Source organism: Dromiciops gliroides, chromosome 3, assembly GCF_019393635.1.
Source record: "Dromiciops gliroides isolate mDroGli1 chromosome 3, mDroGli1.pri, whole genome shotgun sequence".
Lineage (NCBI taxonomy): Eukaryota > Metazoa > Chordata > Mammalia > Microbiotheria > Microbiotheriidae > Dromiciops > Dromiciops gliroides.
The window spans coordinates 460,066,547-460,087,912 of NC_057863.1; positions in this window are offsets into that span (position 1 = coordinate 460,066,547).

A 21,366-nucleotide genomic window follows, 5' to 3' on the forward strand; every position below is an offset into this window, starting at 1 on the left:
ACACTCAGTATCAATTCATGTAAGTCCTTCCAAGTTTCTCTGAAATCCACTTGTTGATCATTTCTTCACATTGATTTTTTTTTAAACTTTGTGTTCTAAATTTTCTTCCTCCCTCCCTCCTCAACCCTCCATATGTTATCAAGAAATTCAATATAAGTCATACATATGCAATTATACCAAGCGTCTTCACATTACTCAAGATGTGAAAGAAAATAGAATAACTTTAGCAGGAGGAACTAACAAATAAAATTATACTTCTATCTGTATTCAAATAAAATCAGTTCTTTCCCTGTTGATGGTTTGCATTTTTCATACATCCTTCTGATAGCATCTTCATTGTCATTTCTTTCAGTTACTATTGCTAACTGTATTACCCTTCATCCTATTCCTTCCCCTTGATATTTATTCCATTTTTTAATCTTTCACCATATTCCTCTTCAAAAGTGTTTTTCTTTTTACTGTCCCCACCCCCAATCTGCCATCCTTCCTTCACCTCTCCCCCCTTTTCCCCTTCCCCTCCCATTTTCCCTCAGGGCAAAATATATTACTATACCCATTTGAGTGTTTATATTATTCCCTGTTTGAGCCAATTCTGATGAAAGCAGGTCTCACTCACTCCCTGCTCCTTCCCCATTTTCAGCTCCACTCTGTAAGCTTTTTCTTGTTTCTTTTATGTAACTTACTTTTCCCCAGTACACCTCTCCCTTTCCCTTTCTTCCAGTGCATTCTTCTTACCCTTTAACTTTATTTTGAATATTTCATCATGAGTCAGCTAGGTGACACAGTGGGCAAAGCACCAGCCCTGGGCCCAGGAGACCCTGAGCCTAAATTCAGCCCCAGACATAAGCCACCCCACCCTACCTGCCCTATAAAAAACAAGGATAAATACTTTACATATATCATCCCTTCATATTCAATTCATACCTTTGCGCTCTGTCTAAGTATATTCCTTTTAACTGCCCTAATACTGAGAAAGTTCTTATGAGTTGGAAGTATTATCTTCTCATGTAAGAATGTAAACAGTTTATCCTTTTAATGTCGCTCATGATTTCTTTTTCCTGTTTACCTTTTTATGCTTCTCTAGGGTCTTGTATTTGAAAGTCAAATTTTCTATTTAGTTCAGGTCTTTTCATTACAAATGCCTGAAAGTCCTCTTTTACATTGAAGTTCCATTTTTTCCCCTGAAAGATTATAATCAGTTTTGCTGGGTAAGTGGGTTGAACTTTTAGTCCCAGTTCCTTTGCCCTCTGGAATATCATATTCCATGCCATTCCAGTCCTTTAATGTAGAAGCTACTAGATCTTGTGGTATCCTGAGTGTGGCTCCACAGTATTTGAATTTTTTTTTTCTAGCTGCTTGCAATATTTTCTCTTTGACCTGGGATCTCTGGAGTTTTGCTATAATATTCCTGGAAGTTTTCCTTTTGGGATCTCTTTAAGGAGGTGATCTGTGGATTCCTTCAATTTCTATTTTACTTTCTACTTCTAGAATACCAGAGCAATTTTCCCGGACAATTTCCTGGAAGACTGTGTCTAAGCTTTAATTTTGGTCCTGGTTTTCAGGTAGTCCAATGATTTAAAATTATCTCTCCTGGATCTATTTTCCAGGTCAGCTGTTTTTCCAAGGAAATATTTCATATTGCCCTCTATTTTTAAAATTCACTTGTATTTGCTTTACTGTGTCTTGGTTTCTCATAAAGTCACTAGCTTCCATTTGTTCAATCCTAGTTCTTAGGCAATTATTTTCTTCAGAGAGTTTTTTAATCTCCTTTTCTATTTGGCTTTTCAAGATGTTGACTTTTTTCTCATGACTTCCCTGCATCACTCTCATTTCTCTTTCCATTCTTTCCTCCACCTCTGTAAATCTTCCTTCTATCTCTCCTACTTTCTCTTCAAAGTCCCTTTTGATCACTTCCAAGGCCTGAGACCAATTCATATTTTTTTAGTGAGGCAATTGGGGTTAAGTGACTTGCCCAGGGTCACACAGCTAGTAAGTGTTAAGTGTCTGAGGCCGGATTTGAACTCAGGTACTCCTGACTCCAGGGCCAGTGCTCTATCCACTGTGCCATCTAGCTGCCCCCAATTCATATTTTTTTTGAAGCTTTGGATTCATGTGCTTTAACTTTATTATTATCTTCTTCTGAGGGTGTATTCTGGTCTACTTTTCTCCCCAAACAGCTTTCAATGGTCTGCTGTTTTTTCTGCTTACTAATCTTGATCCCCTATTTCTTGACTTTTAACTCCTTCTTAAAGTATAGTGTTGCTTCCAGGACACATTCTTCTGACATACAGCTTGGCCCAGGGGGTGATTGGGCTTTTTTCAGCCTGCCTGGCCTATGAGTAACCACAGCGTACTTTTTCTTTGACCCAGAAGCAGAAGTCTGATTGATCTGATTCTCTATGTTCGGAAGCTTGGCATGCTGGTGCCCCTCCCCCACTGGATGGCTGTCCTTCAACTTTGCTTGCTGGTTCAGAATGTGGGCTCCCTTCCCCAGTTCGAGCAGAGACCCCAGCTATTCCCTCCAACTGCTGGACCCCCTCACCAGTCCATGAGTCAAGCTTCAGAAGAACAGCTGAAGATTCTGAGGCTTTGGTTGGAGGTGCTGCCTGCTCAAGGCTGGTCCTGCTCCATGCGCTGTGTTCCTTTCTCACCCTGAACAGCAGGTGGTCACAGTCTCCTAATTAAGCCATCTTTGACTTGGAAAGAGTCTCACTCTATTCTTATGTGGGTTATGCTGCTCCAAGAATGTCTTATTGCATTATTTTGGAGGTATGTGGAAAGGTTTTCTGGAGCTGGGAGAGTCACAGTCTTTCTTCTGCCATCTTGGCTCCACCCCTGTCTTATCCTCTATTTCTCAGAAGATGTAAACCTCTCCAAAGTGCGCTCTTCATCTTCTCCTTTCCAAGTCTCTACCTCTTTACTTTCTCTCTCTCCTCATCAAAATTAGTGATTGGAGACCAATGGTTTGTGCCAGAGACAAGACTTGAACCTAGGTTTTCCTGACCCTGAGGTCTGCTACTCATTGATTGTTTCACAGGGTCTCTCTTCCTCATCTTCCTCTCTCATGTTTTCTGTTCTCATCTTCTCTTCTTCTTTACTTTTCCCCTCAGTGCATGATAGGAATTATAGTAGAGAGCTCTTGGTAGTGGGGAAGGTGACAATCCTGGTGAAATCTGGGTTCCCTCAGGTAGACTTAGACTAGATTGTTCATTTAGCTACTCATATAAAACCTGAGTCTTTTCTTGTAAATTTGTTAAGCAATTAGGCAAAAGTCTGGTTTCAAATGTTCTAATTAATTACATTCATCAGTATTCCCTCTTGATTCCTTTAATGGAGTAGGAATGCTGAACGACCATGAATTGATTTCGGTTTTAGTGGCTTGTGGTGGAAGCAAGACCTTGGGGGCATAGTGGAGCAATGATTTAAGAACTCTGGATTCAGAACAAGACAATTATGATATCTGTGCTATAGGGTCACATGAAGGAACAGGCTATAAAAAGAAACTTTCAAAAGATTCATTTTTTTATCATGTTATTAGTGAAATTAGAGACTCCCAGATTTTAGAATTAGATGGGATCTCAGAGGCTGTCCAAGAGCATCACAGATCTAAATCAGAACAGATCTAAGAGACCATCTAATCCAACCTCTTCATTTTACAGATGAGGAAACTGAGGCCACAAAAATCTATTTCAGTTTAGACCTTTATAGGAAAGCTCTCTATGACATTTCTAGTATTCACTTGAAAACCTCTAGTGAGGGGGAAAGACATTTTCAAGATAGCTCATTCTATTTTTTAATATTTCTAATTATTAAAAAGTTTTTCAACTGTCCATTTTATTTTTTCTTTTTTATAGCTTTTCCCATTAAATAGCCTACTTGATGATAGACATCATTTCCCTGAAACCTCTTTTTCTCCATGGTAAAGATACCAAGTTTCATTAACCAGTCCTCATTGCATGGCCTCAAGGTTACCTACATCTAAGTCATCCTCTTTGTCACTTTATTCAGATGGTCAAATTTCTTCTGAAAATATCCTAACAAGAGCTAACCATTCCATTCCAGATGAGCTCTTACTAGGGCTGAATACAACTACTAAAGCTATCACCTGGCAGGTGCTAGGCAATATGCCCCTCAAGGTACCTTTCGATTGATTTAGTTATTGTGGCTGTTACACAACACTCTTTCAGCCCATGTCCCTGCTCTTTTTTTTTTGGGGGGGCAATAAGGGTTAAGTGATTTGCCCAGGGTCACATAGCTAGTAAGTGTCAAGTGTCTGAGGCCGGATTTGAACTCAGGTCCTCTCGAATCCAGGGCTGGTGCTTTATCCACTGCACCACCTAGCTGCCCCCCATGTCCTTTTTTTTTTTTTTTTTACATTGCCCCAATTACCCTCTGGCTAAAAATCCAATCTCCTTAACCTGACTTTCTAGATCCTCCACAATCTAGTCCTTATCTACCTTTGAGAATTATCTTCCACTATTCCTCTAAAGACAATGTCTTTTAGCTAACAAAGCCTACTCATTTTCTAAGCATACCTGTCTCATTCTCAGTGCCAGGCACCTAGTAGGCACTTAGCAAATAATTGTAGAATTGAATTGTTCTGGGACATCCGATTTGGTATACCACCTTATCCTCACCTCCTCCCCAACTCCTCTCTCTCTGCTTTCTTTTTCTTTTTTGCATTCTAAACTTAGCAAACAAATAAAATGAGTATTTCCATATGTGCGAGTGTGTGTATATACATATGCATATATGTATATATACATATATATTGTAGAACAGGAGAGGATTTTACATTAAATTGCAGTCTTATATACAGCTTGCTTTTCTTTTAAAATATATAATGCATTTCAACATGTAACTTTCAAATCTGTCTTGTTTGTAATTCCTTCTGGTCTTCCTTCTGTTCTCTTTCATTTATTTATTTATTTTGGTGGAGGAAACTTATCAGTAGCCTCCCTCTTTCTAACATCTCCCATTGAATACAAGAAAAAAAATGAAAGCTTGTAACAAGTACACATCATCAAGCAGAGTAAGTTCCCACATTGATCAAAAATGAGAGTCTCATTTTGCATCTTGAGTACATCTCCTTTCTGTTGGAAGGTAGGTAGTCTCCTCCCTTATCAGAATTCTGAAACTTTGGTGGTTGATGCAGGCTCTTAAGTCTTTCAAAGCTGTTTATTTTTATGTTATTGTCATTATATAGAAATTGTTCTCCTGTTCTACTCACTTTAATCTGCATAGTTAACATAAGCCTTCCCAAGTTTCTCTGAAACTGTGTATTTATTATGGTACGACAATATTTTATTACATTCATCTACTGTAAATTGTTTGGTTATTCTCTGGTTGATGAGTTCTTAAACCCTACCAAAAAAGCTGCCCCAAATAGGCATGTACATATTAGTCTTACTCTTTCTTTAATTGTTTTTGGGGTATAGGACTAGTAGCAGTATGCACAGATCAAAGAAGATACAGATTAGTGACTTTAGAAGAATCATTCTGAACTGTTTTCCAGAATGACTAGATCATTTCACAGCTCCATCAACAGGGCCTTCATGTTCCTGTTTTCCTGTATCCTTTTAAAATGTGTTTTTTCCCTTTTTTGTCATCTTTGCTCATCTGAGAGGTTGAAGGCCTCCTCTCTCTTTTCTTTTTGCTTAGTCTTACCTTTCCTTTAAAACCTAACTGAAATTCAAAAGCTTTCCATGAATATGGAAAGTGATACTTCAGCGATACTTCTTTGAACTCCTGTAGCATCTGTTGTTTGAGTCATTCATTTGGCATTCAGCTTATGCCACCCTGTTTAATCTTTTTCCCTATAGGTGCAGTATCTCTAGGTTTGAGGACTGCAAGCATTATTATCCCATTTCAAAGGGAGGGAAAATATACACTCAAATATTAAATGACATGGTATAGTCGCAAAATAATAAATAGAGGAGACAGGATCAGAACTCATGACCTTATGACTCATATTTGGTTATTTCCCTACATCACACTGCCCTTTAATCTCCTTCAGAGCAGGAAATTAGTCTAATACTAATCTTTGCATCCCCAGGGCCTGGTATGATATCCCTCATTCACATATAGTAGATACTTAATGGATGTTTATTGGTAGGGCTAACAATAATGACAATGATGACCTCTGCAACTTAGATTGGTCAGGAGAGAATTCTGACCTGGGACTTTAACTAAGTCTTACATGGAATCTTTGATAGACCAAGAGTAAAGGAAAATTCATTCCTAGCAAAAAAAAAAGTCATGTTCTGATAGTATTGAATAGATAAATCTCTTTGGATAATGCAGAAAGGAACAGTGGCCAACAAAGGTGGAAATGTAAAGTGGGACTACACTGTGCCTTTTAATGTTGGACTAAGGACTTTGGGTTTTGGCCTGTAGAGAATGGGGACCCACATCAAGTGTTTGATCAGGGAAAAGAATTTGAAGAAAAGGTGGTCCTGATACAAACATACATAAGAGGTTTAAGGCAGGAGAAAAGTTAGAAGGCTATAGAAGTCCAACCTAGTTATGAGAAATTAAGGGCTTAAAGACAATACTAAAAATGGATGCTTTGTTTTGTAAATTAGTTGTTTTATTTGACTTCTTTAGCAAAATTCTCCAAGAGGATAAATAAATGGAGTCTTCTATTTCCTGGGCATCCTAAAGTGTAAATCACAATTTTAAGAAGGAAAGGAAAATTCATCCTCTAATAAAACTTTATGCTTCCTAAGGCTTTTTAGCCCTGTTAGTAACCATCATATATGGGATTTAGAACAGAAAGAAACGAGTCTACCCTCTCATTTTGTGGGTGAGAAACTAATGACTGGAGAAGCATAGGTATCCTTCACTCATATTCCCCATTATTCTATTGTAAAATCATTGTACCACTTCCACAGCACAAAAGCACCAAGTATCTGTATCCTAAGAACATTAGCTGCTTAGCAAATCTTGTCTGGCAGGCGGGCTGTTGGTGAGAGCAGTCTGCCCCCTTGTGGATCAAAGGTGAAAGGTACATTATGCATAGTCTCTACTTAATGGCTGAAAGCTAGGTGCAAGGTTTTTAGTTCAGATGAAAAGGAAGTATTTGTCTGTAAAAATTGGAAGGCATTTTTTGTTATGAAATAGATTCCTTAAACTATGCCTGAATTTTTCTAGCTGGATTTTCAGGTATGCATTAGAAAAAAAACACTATGTATCATGCAAGAGATTTTTATTTAAAGCTCTTGCATAGTAAATTGTTTCACAGTGAATGTATACAGAATACTTGAAAATATGCCAGGAGTCAGGGCTGCTATTATTCAAGGATCACGTATAAAATAAGGCTTCATGAGAATAGGGTAAAGAATACCTTCTCTTCTTCAAGTTAAAAGGTTTGAAAAGGATTTTTTAAAGCGTATAATTAGTGAATACTATTTACAGAACTCTGAATTTCATTTTCAGGGAGAACATTTTTAACTATTGATTTCAAAATAAAAAATATATTTTAAAATTATTCTTAGAGGAGCAGTGAAAACTGGGGAAGATTTTTAATCTGAGGAAAGAAAGGAGTCTTAACGATTTAGCAATTAACAATACAGCCATTAACTGTACTAGTCTCTCCCCACAATAGTCCATCCTCCATTCAGTTGTCAATTCATCTTCTTAAAGGACAAGTCTGAACATGTCATTCCCTACTCAGTAAACTCTAGTGACACCCTCTTACCCGGAGGCTTCAATATAAAATCTTCTATTTAGCATTCAAAGTCCTTCATAACCTGCTCCACCCCCACCCCTGTCATTCCAGTTTTGTAATACCACCACATATTCTTTCCATCCAGTGACTAGCCTCATAAACTGTTCCTTGAACAAGCACTCCATCTCCTTACTTCAGGCATTGTGACTGGCTGCCTGGGCATTTTTATTGACTGTTCCCCATCCTTGGAATTATTTTCCTTCTCATAGCCTCCTCCTGCATTGCCAGGCTTTCTTTAAGCCCCAGTTAATATCCTCCTTTTTTTGTGAGAAGCATTTCCTGATCTTCCTTAAAGCTAGAGCCTTCCCTCTGTTGATCACCTCCAGTTTATCCTGTCCAGATTATCTTTGTACATAATTGTGTGTATATTTTTTCCTCTTTTAGACTGTGAACCCCTTTGAAAGTAGGGACTACCTTTTGCCTTTTTTTCATTCTCATGGATCTTAGCACAGGGCCTGGGACATAGTAGGTGCTTGATGGAATATTGCTGTTGTTTGTCCTACATTTTCATAGAGGATCATCGACAATACAAGCTTATATCTTGACTTGTACTTGAATTGGATTTAAATGAGGGAGAGTTGCACAAGATCATTGAAGTCCAATGGTAGAACAAAACTCAGATGACTGATGATGGCCAGGGATGCAGTGGATGACCTTGGTATTTTTGATATCTGACAAAGTACTAACAGCTCCACAGTGTTCTGCTTTAGCTGCATTCATGGTGATTGAACCAATTGTTTTCATCCACCGATTCCACTGGAGGAAGTCTTCACGTACTTGGGTAGCCCACTGACTGGTTTGTGTTGGTTACTCTCAACCTGGTTTTAGACTATCTGCTAAAATGGTTTACCAGGGTGTGGCTGAGCATCCCTGAAAAGAACTCAGCAAGTCCTTGCACCAGAGGTGCTAGTCCTCATTGAATACTCATATTCCCCACTTGATGGATATGTGTTGACTAACTAATCTCCCCTCCTTTTTTGTAAGACTTTAGGAATAAGTTCATATTCAAAACTGGTGTTTCCCTTTGGCTGCCATACCTTTCTGATTTGCAAGAGGACCAAATGTTTCCATGGTTAAGGTGATTTATATACTTTTTAAAGACTCATCATGGTCCTCAATTTAATTAATTCCATTGTGATTGTGAGCTCCTTGACCATTATACTAGATTGTTAGCTCCTTAAAGGTAGGAACTGGTTTTTTGTCTCTTTTTGTATCTCTAGCACTTAGTAAATTCCTAGCACATAGTAGGTGCCTGATAAATATTTATTGACTTTTTGACTATAGTAGGGTCTGAGGATGAAAAGACAAGTGAAACCATGCTTATCCTCAAGGAGCTTATATTTTCAGCTTAACAAAACAAGAATGAAGATGTTTCTTCAGAGCTTGAGTATATATGATGACCTAATAGCCCTTAATCATTTTGGGGAGATGTTCTGGTGGCATGCTAATGTGCTTTACTATTAGCTATCCATGCATATTAGTTTCTATGAAGTAGAATGCTTTGGAAAAGTTTCCTAGGGATGTCTTTATTTTGGTGTTGTTAAACACACCCACAAAATTCTGGATTAATTTAGACTTCCTTTGACTTGTCTGGCAGCTTTTATTTGGTACTTCTTTGGCTTCTCCACTATGCCTCCTCCAGGCGCCTTCCCTCCCACTCCAGTTTTGCTTTTGTGTATTGTCTTTCTGCATTAAGTTGTAAGATCCTGGAGGGCAGGTACTGCCTTGGTGTTTCAGATATGTGGTTGTATCTCTAGCACTTAGCACAGTGCTGGCCACAGGGAAGCACTTAATCAGTATTTATTGACTTATTGACAAGAATGAATATAAATCCAATGTGTTTTCATTTATTCATTTAACATTTACTGGGAAAATACTGTTTGAAAGCCATTATATTGTGAGATACAAGGAGAAATAAAGATGAAACACCACACCTTGGCTTTGCCTTCATGGAACCTTATAGTCTATTAGGGAAGATAAATATAGTGGGGTTACACTTAAACTTAAAACAAGATAGTATTGCTTTAGATTTTGGGAAGACCTGAGTTTCAGATCTTCTCCAAGCACTTAGGAGCCTTGTGACCCTGAGAAACTTGCTTAACTTTCAGCCTTAGCTTTCTCATCTACAAAATGGGGGATAATATAGTACCTACCTACATAGGGGTGTGTTTTAAGGATGACATGAAATAACACAGGGAAGGCAGTTTTAGAAATCCTAAAACTCTATATAAATGCTAGTGTATCATCATTGTCATTATGTACTTTAAAAAACATACAGTAGGAATACTGAAGAAGAAGGGGTTATTTTCCCGGCTAGGGGAGAATCTGGAAAAGCTTCATAGAAGAAATGAATTTGATCAGTTTCTTCAAGAATGGATAGGAAATAGGCACAGAAGAGAAATGTTGACAGAGACACCAGGCAGAGAGAGCATCAAGAGAAGGAAAAGAGCGGAGAGTATGTTCCTGGAATGGTGTATAATACAGATTGGTTAAAACATAGGCATAGATGATAGGGGACTCTGAAGGTCCAGCTAGAAATTTAGATGAACTGTTTTCCACTGAGTTCCTCTGCTTATCATTATTGTGTAAATTATTAATATTTATTGCCTATTCATTGGATAGCAATGTTATATATTAAATACTTCAAAATACTAATTTTAGGAAAAGATGTGATCTTTATCCTTTAAAATTTGATCTCTAGAGAGAGGGGAGGATGAATTATGAGATGCCAGTAACTTATCCATATACCTCTGTATATTAATCAGATTTTAGAGGTAGAGATCCCCACTGTCAGCTCAGATATAAATGGTTTATTTATGTAACTATGTTTATTCTTTTTTTTTGTGGGGCAATGGGGGTTAAGTGACTTGCCCAGGGTCAAACAGCTATAAGTGTGTGAGGCCAGATTTGAACTCGGTACTCCTGAATTCAGAACCGGTGCTTTATCCACTGCACCACCTAGCCACCCCGATGTTATTCTTTTTATTTAAAGCTCCTTGTAGATCCATAGGGTGTTTTTGAAAACTCAAGTGAGGACTTCTTCTATCACTGTGTTCCATGTAGTACCAATGGACATTGTGGGTGTTCTTGTGAAATATTTATTAGTAATTTCCTAAAAATTGTATTAAAATCTTTATCACAAGACTTTGAAAGGCAATGGCGTCATTCTCTTTGAGGAATGATGATGCATTATTAAGTCATACACCTTAGAAAGCACCTGCTTTCATCCAAATCATTCTAAGAAAAGATACATCTAAAAATATATTTATTCCTGTATTTGGCTAAAGATATAAAATAGACTTGTTGGTTTTATTTACAGGATGTTGTATTGTGATAGAACTAAAGATGAACTAGTGTAAAGGATATCATCAGAGAAATGTATGACAGAAAGAAGATGGGCTGGGCACATAATGAGAATGAGAGATATGTGATGGACTAGCCAAATGTTTTATTTGTACCATGTGATGTCAGGGACTGTGGCATGTTGGGTGATTTCTCCTTTGGTGAATTAAAGGAAGAGATGACTGGATGAGAGCTGAGAGTTTAATGGAATGGGAATTATAAATGGATTGCAATGTTCATTTTTTGAGCTCATGCTCCCATCAGTGGAGATCATAGATCCAATGGATGTTGAAGAGAAGAACCGAAAAAAGAGTCATAGAAGACACAGAGATGACACTCTCTGGTTTGGTAAGCATATGCTTGCATTTAATCTTTGTAAGAATGTAGATTTACATAACTTATTGATATGTTTTCATTTATGATGTACCACTATCATAATATTGGTACAAATTCTCATTCGCCACTACAAATCTTCTATAAATATAACAGAGATGAAATTTGGCCCATTGGTTTATGGAAGTGTCCTATTGGGATTCAAGGACCTGAGTTTGATTTTTTTCTTTTCAAAAAAATTTTTTTTATATTTTACACATATTCAGATTATCCCATTTCCAGGAGAATGTTCTGGTAACAAATGAGGCAAAGAAAATAATACAGACCTTAACTGGAAAATGCATGCAACATTCCACATATGTAGACCCCCACTTCTCTATGCTTTTAAAGTGTTAAAGAAATTAATAAAAATTCATTTTATCTCCCTCCACTCCTATCTTATGGAGAAAAAGAAAAGAAATACCTTATAAGACTTATGATACAGTCTAATACAATAAATAAGTTCTATCAGTGGCTGTCTATAAAATATACGTGTGTCATTTCTCTATCTTAAATCTATCACCTCTCTGTCATGGATAGCATGTTTAATTATTGGTTTTCTGGAATTATGAATGGTTATTGTATTTATCACAGTTCTTATAGCTTTCAAAGATGTTTGTTTTTACAGTGATATAATATAAACAGTTCTCCTGGTTAGGTTAATTTCATTTTCACCAGTTTATAAAAGTCTTCAAACTGTCTACTTTTACAATATTGATGTTATTGTATAAATTGTTCTTCTGCATTCTGCTCATTTCACTTAGCACCTCTTCATGGAAGTCTTTTTTAATTAGCACAACAATTCTCTCACATTCACATTCCATAGCTTAGTCTAACATTAGCTTACCTTAGCTTACCTAGCAGTAATACAGTTGAAAAATATTCTGGAAAATAATTTGGAATTATCCACAGCATGTTACTAAATAGTGAATGTCCTTTGACTCAGTGATATCACTGGAAAACCTGGGTTTACATGACCAGCTCTCCTGCTTGCTATCTGTGTGACTTCAGGCAACTTCCCTTCATTACTTCATCTGTGAAATGAATGGATTCAGTTGGATGAACTATAAGTTCTCTCCTCGTACTAAATCCTAGGATTCTATGAGTGGGAAGTTGTCCAAGGTGAGATAATACTTGTCCAGCTCTCATATTACTAGTTATGGGCAACCTGAAGTAGTATTATGGAGGGTGATGCCCTCCAAAAGGTTTATTTTAAAATTCAGTAAAGAGGGGATCTACTATTAAAAAACTGTCCAAATAACCATATCATATTTCCAGGCAACAACATATCCTCAAAGGTGTCACTGAAGTTTAGTGTCTTGGGGCATAGTACGACAGAGCATACTCATTGAGTTTTAATCCATACCTGGCCCTGACTAATTGAACTTTAGCAAGTAAACCCAGGCATTGAGTTTGACTATTTTAAGGTATGGAATAAGGAAATAATATTTGCCGCCTTCCTTCACTTAAGCATGTGGATAAGCTTAATGAGTTAATGTTTTCAAAGCACTTTAAATACTTGGAAGAGAAATTATATTATTGATTGGCACTAGGCATGTTGGAAGTGGCATCACAAAATTACCCTCCCTCCTGCTGCCCAGGCTTTCCCCTCCCTTCCTCCTTCTTCCTCTTGCATCTGTCGCCATTGTGACTTTCCCAGCACCTTGCTAAGTGTCCAAGAGAGGTAAGAGCTTAGGAAGGTGGGGAAAAGAGTTCTTTGAGGGTCTTTGTGGCACAGATCCCTCCCTGCAGTGAAAATGGAAACTTCCCCAAGGAATAGGAGGAGAGAGGGGCAGAAGCACTGATTGAAGAGCTGTGGGAGGAGTGGAAGGACTCTAGAAAGGGCCAGAGCAGAATGGATCAGGGAAATAGAGGTGGTAGCATATAGGCAGCAAGGGAGGGAAATATTAGTGCAACCACTTTCCAAATCATGCAGGATCCTTTTGCCTCAGAATTCACTGCCTTGACTAGCTGTTGGAAAGCACTAAAACTTGGAACACCTGAAAGACAAGAAGGGTTCACTTTACAAGTGTGGAGGTTTCAGGGTTTTTGCCATTCCCACACCCATGAAATTTGAATCCTGGTTGGCAGCAGTTAAAGGAGTCAATCACACAAATTCTGTCACGGTCAGTATCTCTTATATGGTATGCTTGCCTCTTATAAGAAACAGCTGCTATGTTTAAGGAAATAGCCAGTAAGTTGTCCAGAAGCAATCTGGAAAACGAGTTGCTTTTTGTTGTAAGAGAGCACACTTCTTCCTTTATACAAAACATAGAGGTAGGGGAAAAAAGGGAGGGGGTGTCTTCTGTCTTTTTCAACAACCCTGGGCTTTCCAACTGATCATTCTCAATACTCTAATGAAATAGAACTTTTCACATGTATCAAGATTTTCCATATTAGATGCTACCTTGCAGGCAAAGTGCTCAACTTCTAGAAGTATTGAAATGGCTTGCTTTCCAAACAAAACCCTATGGATTTTTTAAGCATATGGGAATTTTCATTAGATTATGCTACTTGATAGTCTGGTTCTTATAAAAGGGACAGATATCATATCTCAGTAGAGTGTTTATAGTGAATAATATGCTGAAGAAAACAAACGAAGGTGATTCCATGGAGGGAGATTTGGAGGCAGAAAGACCTTAGTTAAATTCCACTACACATACAAGTTGTGTGACCGAAGAGGAAAAGTAAATTAACCACTCTAAGCCTCAGTTTTCTCATCTATAAAATGGGAATAATAATAGCATTTACCTCACAGAATTGTGAGGATCAAATGAGATATTTCTAAAGTGCTTTGTAAATCTTAGACCTCTATATAAATGCTAGCTATTGTCAATAATGTTATCATTGTTTTTATTATTATCATTTTATTATTAAAATAACAGGCCAATTAAAAGTTAACTGAACCTGCTTGAAAACAAAAGGCTTAGAGAAGTGTGGTTTTATTTGGGTTGTCCATACAGTTATAGAGATATCATAAAATTTTATAAGCATACAGAGTAGAGTTTATTTGACATTAGCTGCTAAAAAAGAAATGGGGCTTAGACTTTAAAAATAAGAACCATGACTGGAGAAAAGTGTCTTACAATAATTTTTTTTAATCAACTCGGACGTGAGAAGGTATGAAGTAGAGTATGTATTTTGTTTACAGGAAGGGGTCATTAAAGCTTAGATTTTTCCATGGACTTTGAGTCATCATAATATTGGGAATAAAACATTTTCTTGTTAGTAGGCCTTGGATAGAAACTTATTTCTTCCTTCCAGGTATATATTACAAAATGAAACCATTTTCCCTCTCCCAGATAACAATAATACTTGGCTTTCTCAGCAGCCCACATCAACTTTCCCTTACCCTTTATCTGTCAGGTATTTGGAGCACTGTCCAACTTCCTGCAGTACGACAGGTTTCCTGCTCAGCTGAAGTGAGCAGCAGTGGAGCCAAGATGCCTTGATTCAGGAAACACAGAGTGGTTGGATATAACTTTTGGATGAGGTTATGTTTCTTTCCAGTTTGTTAAAGTATCTTATTTCACAGCAGGTGATGTGATTGCACATTCATCCAGAGCTGAGAGAAAGCTTGAGACGTTGGCTTGGACACACAGAAGAATCCCTTTCTTGAGTTTGCCAGGACAAGTTCTTTGGTATGTGGAAAATATTTAGCATAGAATGGTGGGCTGATTTTCATGGGCAATATTATTTTCTTTGGTGTGTGTACATTTCATGGAATCAGAATTAAGAGCCATATATATATATATATATATATGTTTGTATATATATAGAGAGAGAGATCTAAATACAAATGTAGATCTATATATGTATATATCTATTTATATACTATATCTATTTCTAAATAGAGAAGACCACTGATCCTAAGATTCTCTATTCAAATAATTTAAAAGTAAGTAAATTTGGTTTTCCTCCCCCCCCTCAAGTATTTTGAACACCTATTTTTAGTTACCAATCTATTTATATTTAAATAAGAGCACTCTCTTCTGTCACAGATACAGATAGGGATTGAGTCTGCAATTATTGTCACAGGGAACTCTCCCTATCAATGCAGGTGGGCAACTTCCTGGCATCTTAGGGCCTTAGAGAGCTGCTGAGAGCGCAGAGGTAAAATGATTTTCTCAGGGTCATATACTCAACATGTGTGATAGGAAGGAATTGAATCCACAGCTTGCTGACATCTAGGATCAGTTCTCTACTCACTATACCATACTGCCACCTTTTTAATCATATGCTAACCTTTTTACAGTACAAGTGCCTCATGGTTATTTAATGAATGGTGGTGATATTACTATCATGACCAGGAATGTAAAGTGTTGTAACATCAGAATTATAGGCTTTTAAGACTGCTGTAGAGATACTCAGAGGAAGCTAGGTAACACAGTAAAAAAAAAAACCTGTTAAGCAATAACCGTGAAGGTATATAGAAATTAAACCATTCTTCTGAGTGATCAGTCTCTAGTGATCCATAATCCACCAGGCTGAAAAGCAATGGTCCCAAAAGACTGGATCGTAGCTTTCCTAAAATAGTTCATTTTACCTTTGTTGTTCACGTAAGCCATGTACCAGAAAGGAAAGATGGAATTAAGCTTGGCAAGTTATGCAACTGATCAGAATGGGACCAACGATCAGATTTTAACCAAATGACACAACACTGTAATAGAGTATCATTCTGCCATTTTTGATTCCAATTACATTTTTCTTTTGGTGGGGCAAAGAAGGTTAAGTGACTTGCCCAGGTCATGCAGCTGGTAAGTGTTGAGTGTCCAAGGTAGGGATTTGAACTCTGGTCCTCCTGAATCTACTGCCTGTTCTTTATCTACTGTCCTACCTAGCTGCCCCATCTTCCAGATTTTAGCTACTTAGCATATTCACAGTTGCCTTAGGCCTTGAAAATTTCATGGTTTCCTCAACTGAAACACTGTTTCCTTCAACCAATGAAGAGAAATAAGTTTCCTTATTGTAGAATAAGTGGGTTGGGACTACATACCTTCTAGCTCTAATCCTTTGAGCCTAAGTAAGCTAGCACTTAGGTAGCTAGGTAGAAGAGTAGATAGAGTACTGGCTTGAACTCAGGGAGACTCATTCTCATGAGTTCAAATCCAGCCTCATATACTTACTCCCTTGTGTCTCTGGACAAGGCACTTAACACTGTTTGCCTCAGTTTCCTTATGTGAAAAAAAACTAGCTGGAAAAGGCAATGGCAAACCACTTCAGTATCTTACCAAGAAAAGCCCAAATTGGGTCATACTGCCAGACTGGAATGTTTCTATTCTTTTGGAAATAGTTTTGTCAAGACCTGAGATTTCATTGTGGTAGGGACACCAGTGAGGAAACTACACCTGCCACTGCATATGTTAACTTCCTTTCATCTTACAGTGTTAGAGAATTACATAGAGGTAATTGAGAAGTTAAACGAATTATTCAGGAGTCCACACAGCTAAGATGAGTGTGAGGCAAAGCCTTGAACCCACATTTTCCTGAGCTCTGAGGCTAAGCATCTTTCCTCTATTACACAATGCTGACTCTCTTGGAAATGATATTAGAAATGACAGTGGTGTTGAAAAAGAACATCCCTAATGAAGGGGGGGAGTCATCATTTTTGGTTAGTCCTGAAATATCCCATGCCTACTGTGATTGTAGAGATATAAGAAACCTTTAAACTCTAGGGTGGCTCAGCAGTTAAGAAGCTGCTTGATTTTCCATGCTGGTAACGTGCTGCCAGGTATTGTTAAGATGCTTTTACCAATCATCAGGACTTGACCAGATAGATCAAAGAAAACAAAGGAGAATAGGCTTTGGAAGGTAGAGTTTTAAGCAAGGATGATCAATGTAAGAGAAATATATATATATATAAGTATATATATTATATATATATATATATATATATATATATATATACACACACACACACACACACACATATAGACACACATACATACACACACAATAATACACACACATATACATACATATATACATATAATACATACATACACACACATATTCAAGGAAACAATTCAGGGAGTGTGGGGAGGGTCAAAGAAACTGGGAGGAGCTGCGATTCATTAAGTTTGAAGGGATACTAACAATTGTGAGTCATAGAACTCCCTCAATTTGAGGGACATGGAGAAGTTGTCAAGAACAGTGAACTACTCATTGATTTACAATAATATTCCTAGGAAATGAAAACCACTCTCTTAAGAGCAGAGAAAAGTGGCATGTTCAGAGAGTATTGATGGAGGGACAGGGTTACAGTTAGAGACCCATGAGAACCAAAGATACCAAAGAAAAAGGGTAGAGGAACTAGAGTCCCTCACTGTACAACACAAATAAAGAATCAAAAGGCAGGAGTGATGACAGAGACCGGGAGCAGCACAAGATGAGAAAACACTGTGGAACAGCTCATGCTGTTGGCAGAAACCCTTCTGTACATTACTGGAGCAGGCAATGAAAAATGAGGGAAATCAAATGCTTCTACCTCCATCCAGAGGGAGAATTCTTATTTTGGGGAAGCCTGAGAAAAAGCTAATATGGGTGGAAAATAAGACTTTTTGTCCTTAGGTAAGGAAACTGTCTCTTACCAATGCAAGTCAGAGGGGGCAGCTAGATGGCGCAGTGGTTAAAGCACTGGCCCTGGATTCAGGAGTACCTGAGTTCAAATCCGGCCTCCAGACACTTGACACTTACTAGCTGTGTGACCCTGGGCAGGTCACTTAACCCCCATTGCCTGCCAAAAAAAACAAAAAAACAAAAAACAAAAAACAAAAACCAATGCAAGTCAGCACCATCTCTACAATTTATCAGCTGACGAGGGTTACCTAGAACACCCAGAGATTCAGTGACTTGCCCACAGCCACACAACTAATATGCAGTGTGCAGTAACCAGTGTGGCTTAAGCCAGGTCTTCTTAAATTGGATAGAAGCTGCCTCTTGAGGTGAAAGAGAGAAAGCATTCTTTTGTGGTGAAAGAGCCAGGACACTATGGATTAATAAATTAAAGTATTTCTGAATTGTTCCGAAAGGAATTCCTTGACTTTAAAACAAAAAACTGGGGGTAGCTGCAGTTTGAATTATTTTATAATTTGAAAAGGGAAGCAACTAGTATTAGCTTCAAAACAGCTTATTTTGTTTCTTGTCACTGTTGGGACTAGTTTCTGCGTGGCCCACTCTAACATCCTTCCCTTAACTCCCCAGACATCTTTTGTCACCTTGTCCCCATATGTGTGCTCTCCATTATTATTGCCTTTCCTACCACCCTTTTTAGTTCTGGAACTATAACTAAATCAATAAAATCACTATTTGACAATATATTCCTCTATGGTTCTACTTACTATCACTCCAAAACAAGTATCTCTCTCCATTCCATTTTGTTCCCTCTTATTAGAATGCAAGCCTCTTGAGGGCAGGAATTCTCTTTGCTTTTTGTGTTTGTGTTCCCAGAATTTCACACATGTTATGAACTTTTTTCTTTATAACTTATGTTTTTAATTTTTTATTTTCTTGTTAACTTTTATTTTGTGAAACTCTATACATATGTTATCTCATTTTTTGCCTCATAACAACCCTCATGGTGGGCCTGTAGTGTAAGTATTAATTAATAATATTTTACAGATAGAGAAACTGAGCTTGGGAGAGGTGATGCAACTTGTTTTGGTAAATTTTAAAATTTATCTTAAACCTACATACAAAATGAGAAAAGAAAAAAAAACCTTGCCATGTACACAGTGCAACATGAAAGGATTCAATATAAAACAATAAATTTCCATTTCAAGAAAAGCCATATAATAAATACTACAAAATTGTTTTCAAAGTTGCACAGTTTTTCTTTGCTTCCTTGTTGGTTTTCTTTTGTTCTCTGCTATGTCCTTTTTACTTTATTTTTCCCCCTTCCTTCCCCCTATCACCCTACAGAAGGTTACAATTAAATGTGGATATATCTACATATATAATATATATAAAGTACATAATACATAGATATACACATACATATATATGTACTTACATATATACATATATATTATACACATACACATGTATTTAAGACCATACTATGCTTATTTCCACCTCTCATCTGCTTCTCTGAAGGTAGATAGCATCTTCCTCCATAAATCCAAAATCTTTCAGTATTTTCTAGATCAACCAATTCATCATATTCCTACATCAAAGCAATATTCCAACCCAACCACATCCTCTTGAGAGATTGTCTATAAAAGTTTTTTTTTCCAGTTTTCTGCATTCCTTCTATTCTTGGCTACATGGATTTTATTTATTCAAGAAAAAATTTAAATTATAGAAATTATGACTTTACACTTCAACAAAGCTCTCACTTTATGATATAGTTTACAGTCTGATATTTCTAAATCTACCTTTTAAAAATCTTTTTTCCCTCTGGTTTCTTTAAAGTTCTTAACCTTTTATTCTTCCAAATGAAATTTGCTATTATTTTTTCTAAGTCAGTAAAATTATTTAGTAACTTGATTGGTATGACTTTGAATAAATATATTAGTTAGGTAAAATTGTGGTTTTTAAAAATTATATTGGCTTTACCTACCCATGAACTATATTACTTCAATTATTTGGATCTGTATTCATTTGTATAAAAAGTGTTTTATGTTTAGTGTTCATGTAGTGCCTATGCCCGTTTTGGCACATATATACTCATATTTTATACTCTCTGAATATTTTAAACGGTCTAAAACAATATTGAATACTATTGCTGATACATAGTACGGTTTCTTTATTTTTCTCTATTGATTAAATCTATTTTAACTTTAGATTTGAGAGCATGATTACTATCCTTGCATTTTTTACATAATAAATTCTACTCCTGCCCTGTATTTAATCTTTGTGTATACCTCTCATTTTTGTAATGTTTCCTAAAAGCACCATGTTGTTGAATTCAATTTTAATCTGCTGTTTCCCTTTTATGGGTAAATTCATTCCATTCACATTCTAAACTACAATTACTTGTGCATTTTCCTCCTTCCTGTTTCTCCTTACTATCCTTCTCACCCTGTTTACACTATTCCTCTTCACTCCTCTGCTTTACTTTTACCCACCACCTTGCCCTTCTATTCTTTAACTTACCCAGCCTTCTAAGAGTCCCTCCCTTGTCCTCTCCCCTACCCTATCCCCTTGCCCTCTTTATTTCTTTCTGAACTTAGAAGACTTTTATACCCTTCTAGCTATATGTTGTTCCCTCTTTAACTCATTCATGATGAGAATAAAGTTCCAAAACTACCCACCCTCCCTCTTACTGGCTTTTCTATTTCAAGTTTTCCTTTTATGCCTCATTTGTATGAGATAATTATTTTATCTCTCCCTACAGTTTTTTTAGAAATGCCCCATCATATTCATCTCAGCCCAAGCCTTTTTTTTTCAAACTACCCAAATAAGGAAGACAGTCATAAGATGAATACTAATATTTTAATGTATAAGGAATAAATGCTTTGTCCTTATTGAGTACCTTATAATTGATCTTCAATGGTAATATTATATTTCTCCTGGATGTTATACTTTGAATTTTCACTTAAGCTCTGGGTGTGTGTGTGTGTGTGTGTGTGTGTGAGATAAAAAACCTGAAAGTCTTTCAATTCATTAAATGTCCATTTTTTTTTCCATTCAATATTATACTTAACTTTGCTGGATAAGTTACCATTGCTTGTAACCCCAGCTCTTTTGCTCTGTGGAATATAGTATTCCAAGATGTAAAGTCCTTCAACATAGTAGCTGGGAGGTCTTGTGTAATTATTCAATCTCCATGATATTAATTTTTTTTCTTGTTATTTCTAATTTTTTTTCTCCTTAACCTGGAAGCTTTGAAACTTGGCTATGCCATTACTGTAAGTTTTCCTCCTAGGATCTCTTAGGTGGTCATCAGCAGATTTTTTTTCCTATTTTTTTTCTTTTTTCTA